The sequence below is a fragment of the Macaca fascicularis genome, chromosome 16, assembly GCF_037993035.2.
Source record: "Macaca fascicularis isolate 582-1 chromosome 16, T2T-MFA8v1.1".
In the NCBI taxonomy this organism is placed as follows: Eukaryota; Metazoa; Chordata; class Mammalia; order Primates; family Cercopithecidae; genus Macaca; species Macaca fascicularis.
The window spans coordinates 31,152,939-31,165,580 of record NC_088390.1 but is presented as its reverse complement, the minus strand read 5'-3'; positions in this window follow the sequence as shown (position 1 = coordinate 31,165,580).

Genomic DNA, 12,642 nt, shown 5'->3' with positions numbered 1-12,642 from the left:
TTCGGATCCCTTTGAAGACTATAGGGCCAAGGGAAATATCCTTCGACAACAAAGAGAAAGAAGCTTTGTGAGAAACTTCTTTGTGTTCTTTGAAATCATCTCACAGTGTTACAGCTTTCCCCTGAAGAAGCCTTTCGCTATGACAGTTCTTGTGAAATAGGCAAAGTGATATTTGGAAGCCCAAAGAGGGCTATGGTGAAAAAGGAAATATCCTCTGATGAAATCTGGAAAGAAGCTTTCTGAGAAACTGCTTAGTGTTCTGTTAATTCATCACACAGAGTTACATCTGTATTTCGTGGATCTCTTTGCTACTCTTGTTTCTGTGGAATATGACAACAGATATTTCCTTTCCCTTTGAAGACTATAGGGCCAAAGGAAATATCCTCCGATAACAAAGAGAAAGAAGCTTTCTGAGAAACTTCTTGGTATTCTGTGAAATCATCTCACAGAGTTACAGCTTTCCCCTCAAGAATCATTTCGCTAAGACACTTTTGTGGAATTGGCAAAGTGATATTTGGAAGCCCATAGAGGGCTATTGTGAAAAAGCAAATATCCTCCGATGAAATCTGGAAAGATGCTTTCGGAGAAACTGCCCAGTGTTCCGTTAATTCATGTCAGAGAGTTACATCTGTATTTCGTGGATCTCTTTGCTTGCCATATTTCTGTGGAATCTGAGAACAGATATTTCGGATCCCTTTGAAGACTATAGTGCCAAAGGAAATATCCTCCGATAACAAAGAGAAAGAAGCTTTCTGAGAAACTTCTTGGTATTCTTTGAAATCATCTCACAGAGTTACAGCTTTCCCTTCAAGAAGCCTTTCGCTAAGACAGTTCTTGTGGAATTGGCAAAGTGATATTTGGAAGCCCATAGAGAGCTATGGAGAAAAAGGAAATATCCTCCGATGAAATCTGGAAAGAAGGTTTCTGAGAAACAGCTTAGTGTTCTGTTAATTCACCTCCCAGAGTTACATCTGTATTTCGTCGATCTCTTTGCTAGCTTTATTTCTGTGGAATCTGAGAACAGATATTTCGGATCCCTTTAAAGACTATAGGGCCAAGGAAATATCCTTCGATAACAAAGAGAAAGAAGCTTTGTGGGAAACTTCTTTGTGTTCTGTGAAATCATCTCACAGAGTTACAGCTTTCCCCTCAAGAAGCCTTTCGATAAGACAGTTCTTGTGGAATTGACAAAGTAATATTTGGAAGCCCATAGAGGGCTATGGTGAAAAAGGAAATATCCTCCGATGAAATCTGGAAGGAAGCTTTCTGAGAAACTGCCCAGTGTTCTGTTAATTCACCTCACCAAGTTACATCTGTATTTCGTGTATCTCTTTGCTAGCTTTATTTCTGTGGTATCTGAGAACAGATATTTCGGATCCCTTTGAAGAGTATAGGGCCAAAGGAAAAATCCTCCAATAACAAAGAGAAAGAAGGTTTCTGAGAAACTTCTTTGGGTTGTGTGAAATCATCTGAGAGAGTTACAGCTTTCCCCTCAAGATGCCTTTCACTAAGACAGTTCTTGTGGAATTGACAAAGTGATATACGGAACCCCGTAGAGGGCTATGGTGAAAAAGGAAATATCCTTCGATGAAATCTGGAAAGAAGCTGTCTGAGAAACTGCTTAGTGTTCTGTTAATTCATCTCACAGAGTTACATGTGTATTTCGTGGATCTCTTTGCTAGCCTTATTTCTGTGGAATCTGAGAACTGATATATCGGATCCCTTTGAAGACTATAGGGCCAAAGGAAATATCCTCCGATAACAAAGAGAAAGAAGCTTTCTGAGAAACTTCTTTGTGTTCTGTGAAATCATCTCACAGATTTACAGCTTTCCCCTCAAGAAGCCTTTCGCTAAGACAGTTCTTGTGGAATTGGCAAAGTGATATTTGGAAGCCCATAGAGGGCTATGTTGAAAAAGGAAATATCCTCCGATGAAAACTGGAAAGGAGATTTCTGAGAAACTGCTTAGTGTTCTGTTCATTCATCTCACAGAATTACATCTGTTTTTCGTGGATCTCTTTAATAGCCTTATTTCTGTGGAATCTGATAACAGATATTTCAGATCCCTTTGAAGACAATAGGGCCATAGGAAATATCCTCCGATAACAAAGAGAATAAAGTTTTCTTAGAAACTTCTTTGTGTTCTGTGAAATGATCTCACAGAGTTACAGCTTTCCCCTCAAGAAGCCTGTCGCTAAGACAGTTCTTGTGGAATTGGCAAAGTGATATTTGGAAGCCCATGGAGAGCTATGGTGAAAAATGAAATATCCTTCGATGAAATCTGGAAAGAAGCTTTCTGAGAAACTGCTTAGTGTTCTCTTAATTCATCTCCCAGAGTTACATCTGTATTTCATGAATCTCTTTGCTAGCCTTATTTCTGTGGAATCCGAAAACAGGTCTTTCGGATCCCTTTGAAGACAATAGGGCCAAAGAAAATATCCTCCAATAACAAAGAGAAAGAAGCTTCCTGAGAAACTTCTTTGTGTTCTTTGAAATCATCTCACAGAGTTATAGCTTTCCCATCAAGAATCCTTTCGCTAAGACAGTTCTTATGGAATTGGCAAAGTGATATTTGGAAGCCCATAGAGGGCTAGGCTGAAAAAGGAAATATCCTCCGATGAAATCTGGAAAAAGGCTTACTTAGAAACTCCTTAGTGTTCTGTTAATTCATCGCACAGAGTTACATCTGTATTTCGTGGATCTCTTTGCTAGCCTTATTTCTGTGGAATCTGAGAACAGATATTTCGGATCCCTTTGAAGACTATAAGGCCAAAGGAAATATCCTCCGATAACAAAGAGAAAGAAGCTTTCTGAGAAACTTCTTTGTGTTCTGTGAAATCATCTCACAGAGTTACAACTTTCCCCTCAAGAAACCTTTCGCTAAGACAGTTCTTGTGGAATTGGCAATGTGATATTTGGAAGCCCATAGAGGGATATGGTGAAAAAGGAAATATCCTCCGATGAAATTTGGAAAGAAGCTTTCTGAGAAACTGCTTAGGATTCTGTTAAGTCATCTTCCAGAGTTACATCTGTATTTCGTGGATCTGTTTTCTAGCCTATTTCTGTGGAATCTGAGAACTAATATTTGGGATCCCTTTGAAGACTATAGGGCCAAAGGAAATATCCTCCAATAACAAAGAGAAAGACGCTTTTGAGAAACTTCTTGTGTTCTGTGAAATCATCTCACAGAGTTACAGCTTTCCCCTCAAGAAGCCTTTCGCTAACACAGTTCTTGTGGAATTGGCAAAGTGATATTTGGAAGCCCATAGAGGGCTATGGTGAAAAAGGAAATATCCTCCGATGAAATCTGGAAAGAAGCTTTCTGAGAAACTGCTTAGTGTTCTGTTAATTCATCTCACAGAGGTACATCTGTATTTCGTGGATCTCTTTGCTAGCCTTATTTCTGTAAAATCTGACAACAGATATTTTGGATCGCTCTAAAGACTATAGGGCCAAAGGAAATATCCTCAGATAACAAAGAGAAAGAAGCTTTCTGAGAAACTTCTTTGTGTTCTCTGAAATAATCTCACAGAGTTACAGCTTCCCCTCAAGAAGCCTTTCGCTAAGACAGTTCTTGTGGAATTGGCAAAGTGATATTTGGAAGCCCATAGAGGGCTATGGTTGACAAAGGAAATATTCTCCGATTAAATCTGCAAAGAAGCTTTCTGAGAAACTGCTTAGTGTTCTGTTAATTGATCTCACAGAGTTACATCTGGATGTCGTGGATCTCTTTGCTAGCCTTATTTCTGTGGAATCTGTGAACTGATATTTCGGATCCCTTTGAATACTATAGGGCCAAAGGAAATATCCTCCGATAACAAAGAGAAAGAAGCTTTCTGAGAAACTTCTTTGTGTTCTGTGAAATCATCTCACAGAGTTACAGCTTTCCCCTCAAGAAGCTTTTCGCTAAGACAGTTCTTGTGGAATTGGCTAAGTGATATTTGGAAGCCCGTAGAGGGCTATGGTGAAAAAGGAAATATCCTCCGATGAAATCTGTAAAGAAGCTTTCTGAGAAACTGCTTAGTGTTCTGTTAATTCATCTCACAGAGTTACATCTGCATTTCGTGGATCTCTTTGCTAGCCTTATTTCTGTAAAATCTGACAACAGATATTTTGGATCGCTCTAAAGACTATAGGGCCAAAGGAAATATCCTCCGATAAAAAAGAGGAAGAAGCTTTCTGAGAAACTGCTTAGTGTTCTGTTAATTCATCTCACAGAGTTACATCTGTATTTCGTGGATCTCTTTGCTTGCCTTATTTCTGTGGAATCTGAGAACAGATATTTCGGATCCCTTTGAAGACGATAGGGCCGAAGGAAATATCCTTCGATAACAAAGACAAAGAAGCTTTCTGAGAAACTTCTTTGTGTTCTGTGAAATCATCTCACAGAGTTACAGCTTTCCCCTCAAGAAGCCTTTCGATAAGACAGTTTTTGTGGAATTGGCAAAGTGATATTTGGAAGCCCATAGAGGGCTATGGTGAAAAAGGAAATATCCTCCGATGAAATCTGGAAGGAAGCTTTCAGAGACTGCTTAGTGTTCTGTTAATTCATCTCACAGAGGTACATCTGTATTTCGTGGATCTCTTTGCTAGCCTTATTTCTGTGGAATCTGAGAACTAATATTTGGGATCCCTTTGAAGACTATAGGGCCAAAGGAAATATCCTCCGATAACAAAGAGAAAGAAGCTTTCTGAGAAACTTCTTTGTGTTCTGTGAAATCATCTCACAGAGTTACAGCTTTCTCTTCAAGAAGCCTTTCGCTAAGACAGTTCTTGTGGAATTGGAAAAGTGATATTTGGAAGACCATAGAGGGCTATGGTGAAAAAGAAAATATCCTCCGATGAAATCTGGAAAGAAGCTTTCTGAGAAACTGCTTAGTGTTCTGTTAATTCATCTCACAGAATTACATCGGTATTTCGTGGATCTCTTTGCTAGCCTTATTTCTGTGGAATCTGAGAACAGATATTTCGGATCGCTTTAAAGATTATAGGGCCAAAGGAAATATCCTCCGATAACAAAGAGAAAGAAGCTTTCTGAGAAACTTCTCTGTGTTCTCTGAAATCATCTCACACAGTTACAGCTTTTCCCTCAAGAAGCCTTTCGCTAAGACAGTTCTTGTGGAATTGGCAAAGTGATATTTGGAAGCCCTTAGAGGGCTATGGTGAAAAAGGAAATATCCTCCGATGAAATCTGGAAAGAAGCTTTCTGAGAAACTGCTTAGTGTTCTGTTAATTCATCTCCCAGAGTTACATTTGTATTTCGTGGATCTCTTTTTTCTCGCCTTATTTCTGTGGAATATGAGAACAGATATTTCGGATCCCATTGAAGACTATAGGGCCAAAGGAAATATCCTCCGATAACAAAGAGAAAGAAGCTTTCTGAGAAAATTCTCTGTGTTCTGTGAAATCATCTCACAGAGTTACAGATTTCCCATCAAGAAGCCTTTCGCTAAGACAGTTCATGTGGAATTGGCAAAGTGATATTTGGAAGCCCCCAGAGGGCCATGCTGAAAAAGTAAATATCCTCCGATGAAATCTGGAAAGAAGGTTTCTGAGAAACTGGTTAGGGATCTGTTATTTCATCTCCCAGAGTTACATCTGTATTTCGAGATCTCTTTGCTAGACTTATTTCTGTGGAATCTGAGAACTAATATTTTGGATCCCTTTGAACACTATAGGGCCAAAGTAAATATCCTCCGATAACAATGAGAAAGAAGCTTTCTGAGAAACTTCTTTGTGTTCTGTGAAATCATCTCACAGAGTTACAGCTTTCCCCTCAGTAAGCCTTTCGCTAAGACAGTTCTAGTGGAAATGGCAAAGTGATATTTGGAAGCCCATAGAGGTCTATGGTGAAAAATTAAATATCCTCCGATGAAATCTGGAAAGAAGCTTTCTGAGAAACTGTTTAGTGTTCTTTTAATTCATCTCCCAGAGTTACATCTGAATTTCGTGGATCTGTTTGCTAGCCTTATTTCTGTAGTTTCTTAAAACAGATATTTCGGATCCCTTTAAAGACCATAGGGCCAAAGGAAATATCCTCCCATAACAAAGAGAAAGAAGCTTCCTGAGAAACTTCTTCGTGTTCTGTGAAATCATCTCACAGAGTTAGAGCTTTCCCCTCAAGAAGCCTTTCGCTAAGACAGTTCTTGTGGAATTTTAAAGTGATATTTGGAAACCAATAGGGGGTTATGGTGAAAAAGGAAATATCCTCCGATGAAATCTGGAAAGAAGCTTTCTGAGAAACTGCTTAGTGTTCTGTTAATTCATCTCACAGAGTTACATCTGTACTTCGTGGATCTCTTTGCTAGCCTTATTTCTGTGGAATCTGAGAACAGATATTTCGGATCCCTTTGTAGACTATAGGACCAAAGGAAATATCCTCCGATAACAAAGAGAAAGAAGCTTTCTGAGAAACTTCTTTGTGTTCTGTGAAATCATCTCACAGAGTTACAGCTTTCCCCTCAAGAAGCCTTTCGATAAGACAGTTCTTGTGGAATTGGCAAAGTGATATTTGGAAGCCCATAGAGGGCTATGGTGTAAAAGGAAATATCCTCCGATGAAATCTGGAAAGAAGCTTTCTGAGAAACTGCTTAGTGTTCTGTTAATTCACCTCACAGAGGTACATCTGTATTTCGTGGATCTCTTTGCTAGCCTTATTTCTGTGGAATCTGAAAACAGATATTTCGGATGCCTTTGAAGACTATAGGGCCAAAGGAAATATCCTCCGATAACAAACAGAAAGAAGTTTTCTGAGAAACTTCTTTGTGTTCTGTGAAATCATCTCACAGAGTTACAGCTTTCCCCTCAAGAAGCTTTTCGCTAAGACAGTTCTTGTGGAATTGGCAAAGTGATATTTGCAAGCCCAGAGAGGGCTACGGTGAAAAAGGAAATATCCTCTGATGAAATCTGGAAAGAAGGTTTCTGAGAAACTGCTTAGTGTTCTGTTAATTCATCTCACAGAGTTACATCTGTATTTCGTGGATCTCTTTGCTAGCCTTATTTCTGTGGAATCTGAGAACAAATATTTCAGATCCCTTTGAAGACTATAGTGCCAAAGGAAATATCCTCAGATAACAAAGAGAACGAAGATTTCTGAGAAACTTGTTTGTGTTCTGTGAAATCATCTCCCAGAGTTACAGCTTTCCCCAAAAGAAGCCTTTCGCTAAGACAGTTCTTGTAGAATTGGCAAAGTGAAATTTGGAAGCCCATAGAGGGCTATGGTGAAAATGGAAATATCATCCGATGAAATCTGGAAAGAAGCTTTCTGAGAAACTGCTTAGTGTTCTTTAATTCATCTCACAGAGTTACATCTGTATTTCATGGATCTCTTTGCTAGCCTTATTTCTGTGGAATGGGAGAACAGATATTTTGGATCTCTTTGAAGACTATAGGGCCAAAGGAAAAATCCTCTGATGACAAACAGAAAGAAGCTTTCTGAGAAACTCCTTTGTGTTCTGAGATATCATCTCACAGACTTACAGCTTTCCCCTGAAGAAGCTTTTCGCTAAGACAGTTCTTGTGGAATTGGCAAAGTGATATTTGGAAGCCCATAGAGGGCTATGGTGAAAAAGGAAATATCCTCCGATGAAATCTGGAAAGAAGCTTTCTGAGAAACTGCTTAGTGTTCTGTTAATTCACCTCACAGAGGTACAACTGTATTTCATGGATCTCTTTGCAAGCCTTATTTCTGAGGAATCTGAGAACTGATATTTTGCATCCCTGTGAAGACTATAGGGCCAAAGGAATTATCCTCCGATAACAAAGAGAAAGAAGCTTTCTGAGAAACTTCTTTGTGTTCTGTGAAATCATCTCACAGATTTACAGCTTTCTCCTCAAGAAGCCTTTCGCTAAGACAGTTCTTGTGGAATTGGCAAAGTGATATTTGGAAGCCCATAGAGGGCTATGGTGAAAAAGGAAATATCCTCCGATGAAATCTGGAAAGAAGCTTTCTGAGAAACTGCTTAGTGTTCTGTTAATTCATCTCCCAGAGTTACATCTGTATTTCCTGGATCTCTTTGCTCGCCTTATTTCTGTGGAATCTGAGAACAGATATTTCCGATCGCTTAGAAGACTATAGGGCCAAAGGAAATATCCTCCGATAAGAAAGAGAAAGAAGCTTTCTGAGAAACTTCTTTGTGTTCTGTGAAATCATCTCACAGAGTTACAGCTTTCCCCACAAGTAGCCTTTCGCTAAGACAATTCTTGTGGAACTGGCAAAGTGATATTTGGAAGTCCATGGAGGGCTATGGTGAAAAAGGAAATATCCTCCGATGAAATCTGGAAAGAAGCTTTCTGAGAATCTGATTAGTGTTCTGTTAATTCATCTCACAGAGTTACATCTGTATTTCGTGGATCTCTTTGCTAGCCTTATTTCTGTGGAATCTGAGAACAGATATTTCGAATCCATTTGAAGACGATAGGGCCAAAGGAAATATCCTCCGATAACAACGAGAGAGAAGCTTTCTGAGAAACTTCTTTGTGTTCTGTGAAATCATCTCACAGAGTTACAGTTTTCACCTTCAGAAGCCTTTCGCTAAGACAGTTCTTGTGGAATTGGCAAAGTGATATTTGAAGCCCAAAGAGGGCTATGGTGTAAAAGGAAATATCCTCCGAAGAAATCTGGAAGGAAGCTTTCCGAGAAACTGCTTAGTGTTCTGTTAATTCATCTCACAGAGTTACATCTGTATTTCGTGAGTCTCTTTGCTAGCCTTATCTCTGTGGAATCTGAGAACAGATATTTCAGATCCCTTTGAAGGCTATAGGGCCAAAGGAAATATCCTCCGATAACAAAGAGAAAGAAGCTTTCTGAGAAACTTCTTTGTGTTCTGTGAAATCATCTCACAGAGTTACAGCTTTCCCCCAGGAAGCCTTTTGCTAAGACAGTTCTTGTGGAATTTTAAAGTGATATTTGGAAACCCATAGAGGGTTATGGTCAAAAAGGAAATATCCTCTGATGAAATCTGGAAAGAAGCTTTCTGAGAAACTGCTTAGTGTTCGGTTAATTCGTCTCACAGAGTTACATCTGTAGTTCGTGGATCTCTTTGCTAGCCTTATTTCTGTGGAATCTGAGAACAGATATTTCAGATCCCTTTGAACACTATAGGGCCAAAGGAAATATCCTCTGATAACAAAGAGAAAGAAGCTTTCTGAGAAACTTCTTTGTGTTCTGTGAAATCATCTCACAGAGTTACAGCTTTCCCCTCAAGAAGCCTTTCGATAAGACAGTTCTTTTGAAATTGGCAAAGTGATATTTGGAAGCCCATAGAGGGCTATGGTGAAAAAGGAAATATCCTCCGAAGAAATCTGGAAAGAAGCTTTCTGAGAAACTGCTTAGTGTTCTGTTAATTCACCTCACAGAGGTACATCTGTATTTCGTGGATCTCTTTGCTAGCCTTTTTTCTGTGTAATCTGAGAACAGATATTTCGGATCCCTTTGAAGACTATAAGGCCAAAGGAAATATCCTCCGATAACAAAGAGAAAGAAGGTTTCTGAGAAACTTCTTTGTGTTCTGTGAAATCATCTCACAGAGTTACAGCTTTCCCCTCAAGAAGCCTTTCCCTAAGACAATTCTTGTGGAATTGGCAAAGTGATATTTGGAAGCCCATAGAGGTCTATGGTGAAAAAGGAAATATCCTTCGATGAAATCTGGAAAGAAGTTTTCTGACAAACTGCTGAGTGTTCTGTTAATTCATCTCAGAGCGTTACATCTGTATTTCGTGGATCTCTTTGCTAGCCTTATTTCTGAGGAATCTGAGAACTGATATTTCGGATACCTGTGAAGACTATAGGGCCAAAGGAAATATCCTCCGATAACAAAGAGAAAGAAGCTCTCTGAGAAACTTCTTTGTGTTCTGTGAAATCATCTCACAGATTGACAGCTTTCCCCAAAAGAAGCCTTTCGCTAAGACAGTTCTTGTGGAATTGGCAAAGTGATATTTGGAAGCCCTTAGAGGGCTAGCGTGAAAAAGGAAATATCCTCCGATGAAATCTGGAAAGAAGCTTTCTGAGAAACTGCTTAGTGTTCTGTTAATTCATCTCACAGAGTTACATCTGTAATTCATGGATCTCTTTGCTAGCCTTATTTCTGTGGAATCTGAGAACAGATATTTCGGATCGCTTTGAAGACTATAGGGCCAAATTAAATATTCTCCAATAAGGAAGAGAAAGAAGCTTTCTGAGAAACTTCTTTGTGTTCTGTGAAATCATCTCACAGAGTTACAGCTTTCCCCTTAAGAACCCTTTCGCTAAGACAGTTCTTGTGGAATTGGCAAAGTGATATTTGGAAGTCCATAGAGGGCTATGGAGAAAAAGGAAATATCCTCCGATGAAATCTGGAAAGAAGCTTTCTGAGAAACTGCTTAGTGTTCTGTTAATTCATCCCACAGAATTACATCTGTATTTCCTGGATCTCTTTACTAGCCTTATTTCGGTGGAATCTGAGAACAGATATTTTGGATCCCTTTGTAGACTATAGAGCGAAAGGAAATATCCTCCGATAACAAAGAGAAAGAAGCTTTCTGAGAAACTTCTTTGTGTTCTGTGAAATCATCTCACAGAGTTACAGCTTTCCCCACAAGTAGCCTTTTGCTAAGACAATTCTTGTGGAACTGGCAAAGTGATATTTGGAAGACCATAGAGGGCTATGGTTAAAAAGGAAATATCCTCCGATGAAATCTGGAAAGCAGCTTTCGGAGAAACTGCTTAGTGTTCTGTTAATTCATCTCCAAGAGTTACATCTGTATTTCGTGGATCTCTTTGCTTGCCTTATTTCTGTGAAATCTGAGAACAGATATTTCGGATCCCTTTGAAGACTATAGGGCCAAAGGAAATATCCACCGATAACAAAGAGAAAGAAGCTTTCTGAGAAACTTCTTTGTGTTCTGTGAAATCATCTCACAGAGTTACAGCTTTCTCCTTAAGAAGCCTTTCGCTAAGACAGTTCTTGTGGAATTGGCAAAGTGATATTTAGAAGCCCATAGAGGGCTATCGTGTAAAAGGAAATATCCTCCGAAGAAATCTGGAGAGAAGCTTTCCGAGAAACTGCTTAGTGTTCTGTTAATTCATCTCACAGAGTTACATCTGTATTTCGTGGGTCTCTTTGCTAGCCTTATCTGTGTGGAATATGAGAACAGATATTTCAGATCCCTTTGAAGACTATAGAGCCAAAGGAAATATCCTCCGATAACAAAAAGAAAGAAGCTTTCTGAGAAACTTCTTTGTGTCTGTGAAATAATCTCAAAGAGTTACAGCTTTCCCCTCAAGAAGCCTTTCGCTAAGACAGTTCTTGTGGAATTGGCAAAGTGACATTTGGAAGCCCATAGAGGGATAAGGTGAAAAAGGAAATATCCTCCGATGAAATCTGGAAGGAAGCTGTCTGAGAAACTGCTTAGTGTTCTGTTAATTCATCTCAAGGAGTTACATCTGTATTTCGTGGATCTCTTTGCTAGCCTTATTTCTGTGGAATCTGAGAACAGATATTTCGGATCCCTTTGAAGACTATAGGGCCAAAGGAAATATCCTTCGATAACAAAGAGAACGAAGCTTTCTGAGAAACATCTTTGTGTTCTGTGAAATCATCTAACAGAGTTACAGCTTTCCCCTTTTGAACCATTTCGCTAAGACAGTTCTTGTGGAATTGGAAAAGTGATATTTGGAAGCCCATAGAGGGCTATGGAGAAAAAGGAAATATCCTCCGATGAAATCTGGAAAGAAGCTTTCTGAGAAACTGCTTAGTGTTCTGTTAATTCATCTCACCGAATTACATATGTATTTCGTGGATCTCTTTACTAGCCTTACTTTGGTGGAATCTGAGAACAGATATTTCGGATCCCTTTGAAGACTATAGGGCGAAAGGAAATATCCTCCGATAACAAAGAGAAAGAAGCTTTCTGAGAAACTTCTTGTTGTTCTGTGAAATCATCTGACAGAGTTACAGCTTTCCCCACAAGTAGCCTTACGCTAAGACACTTCTTGTGGAACTGGCAAAGTGATATTTGGAAGCCCATAGAGGGCTATGGTGAAAAAGGAATATCCTCCGATGAAATCTGGAAAGAAGCTTTCTGAGAAACTGCTTAGTGTTCTGTTAATTCATCTCACAGAGTTACATCTGTATTTCGTGGATCTCTTTGCTAGCCTTATCTCTGTGGAATCTGAGAACAGATATTTCAGATCCCTTTGAAGACTATAGGGCCAAAGGAAATATCTTCTGATAACAAAGAGAAAGAAGCTTTCTGAGAAACTTCTTAGTGTTCTGTGAAATCATCTGACAGAGTTACAGCTTTCCCCTCAGGAAGCCTTTCGCTAAGACAATTCTTGTGGAATTTTAAAGTGATATTTGGAAACCCATAGAGGGTTATGGTGAAAAAGGAAATATCCTCCGATGGAATCTGGAAAGAAGCTTTCTGAGAAACTGCTTAGTGTTCTGTTAATTCAACTCACAGAGTTACATCTGTAGTTGGTGGATCTCTTTGCTAGCCTTATTTCTGTGGAATCTGAGAACAGATATTTCGGATCCCTTTGAAGACTATAGGGCCAAAGGAAATATCCTCCGATAACAAAGAGAAAGAAGCTTTCTGAGAAACTTCTTTGTGTTCTGTGAAATCATCTCACTGAGTTACAGCTTTCCCCTCAAGAAGCCTTTCG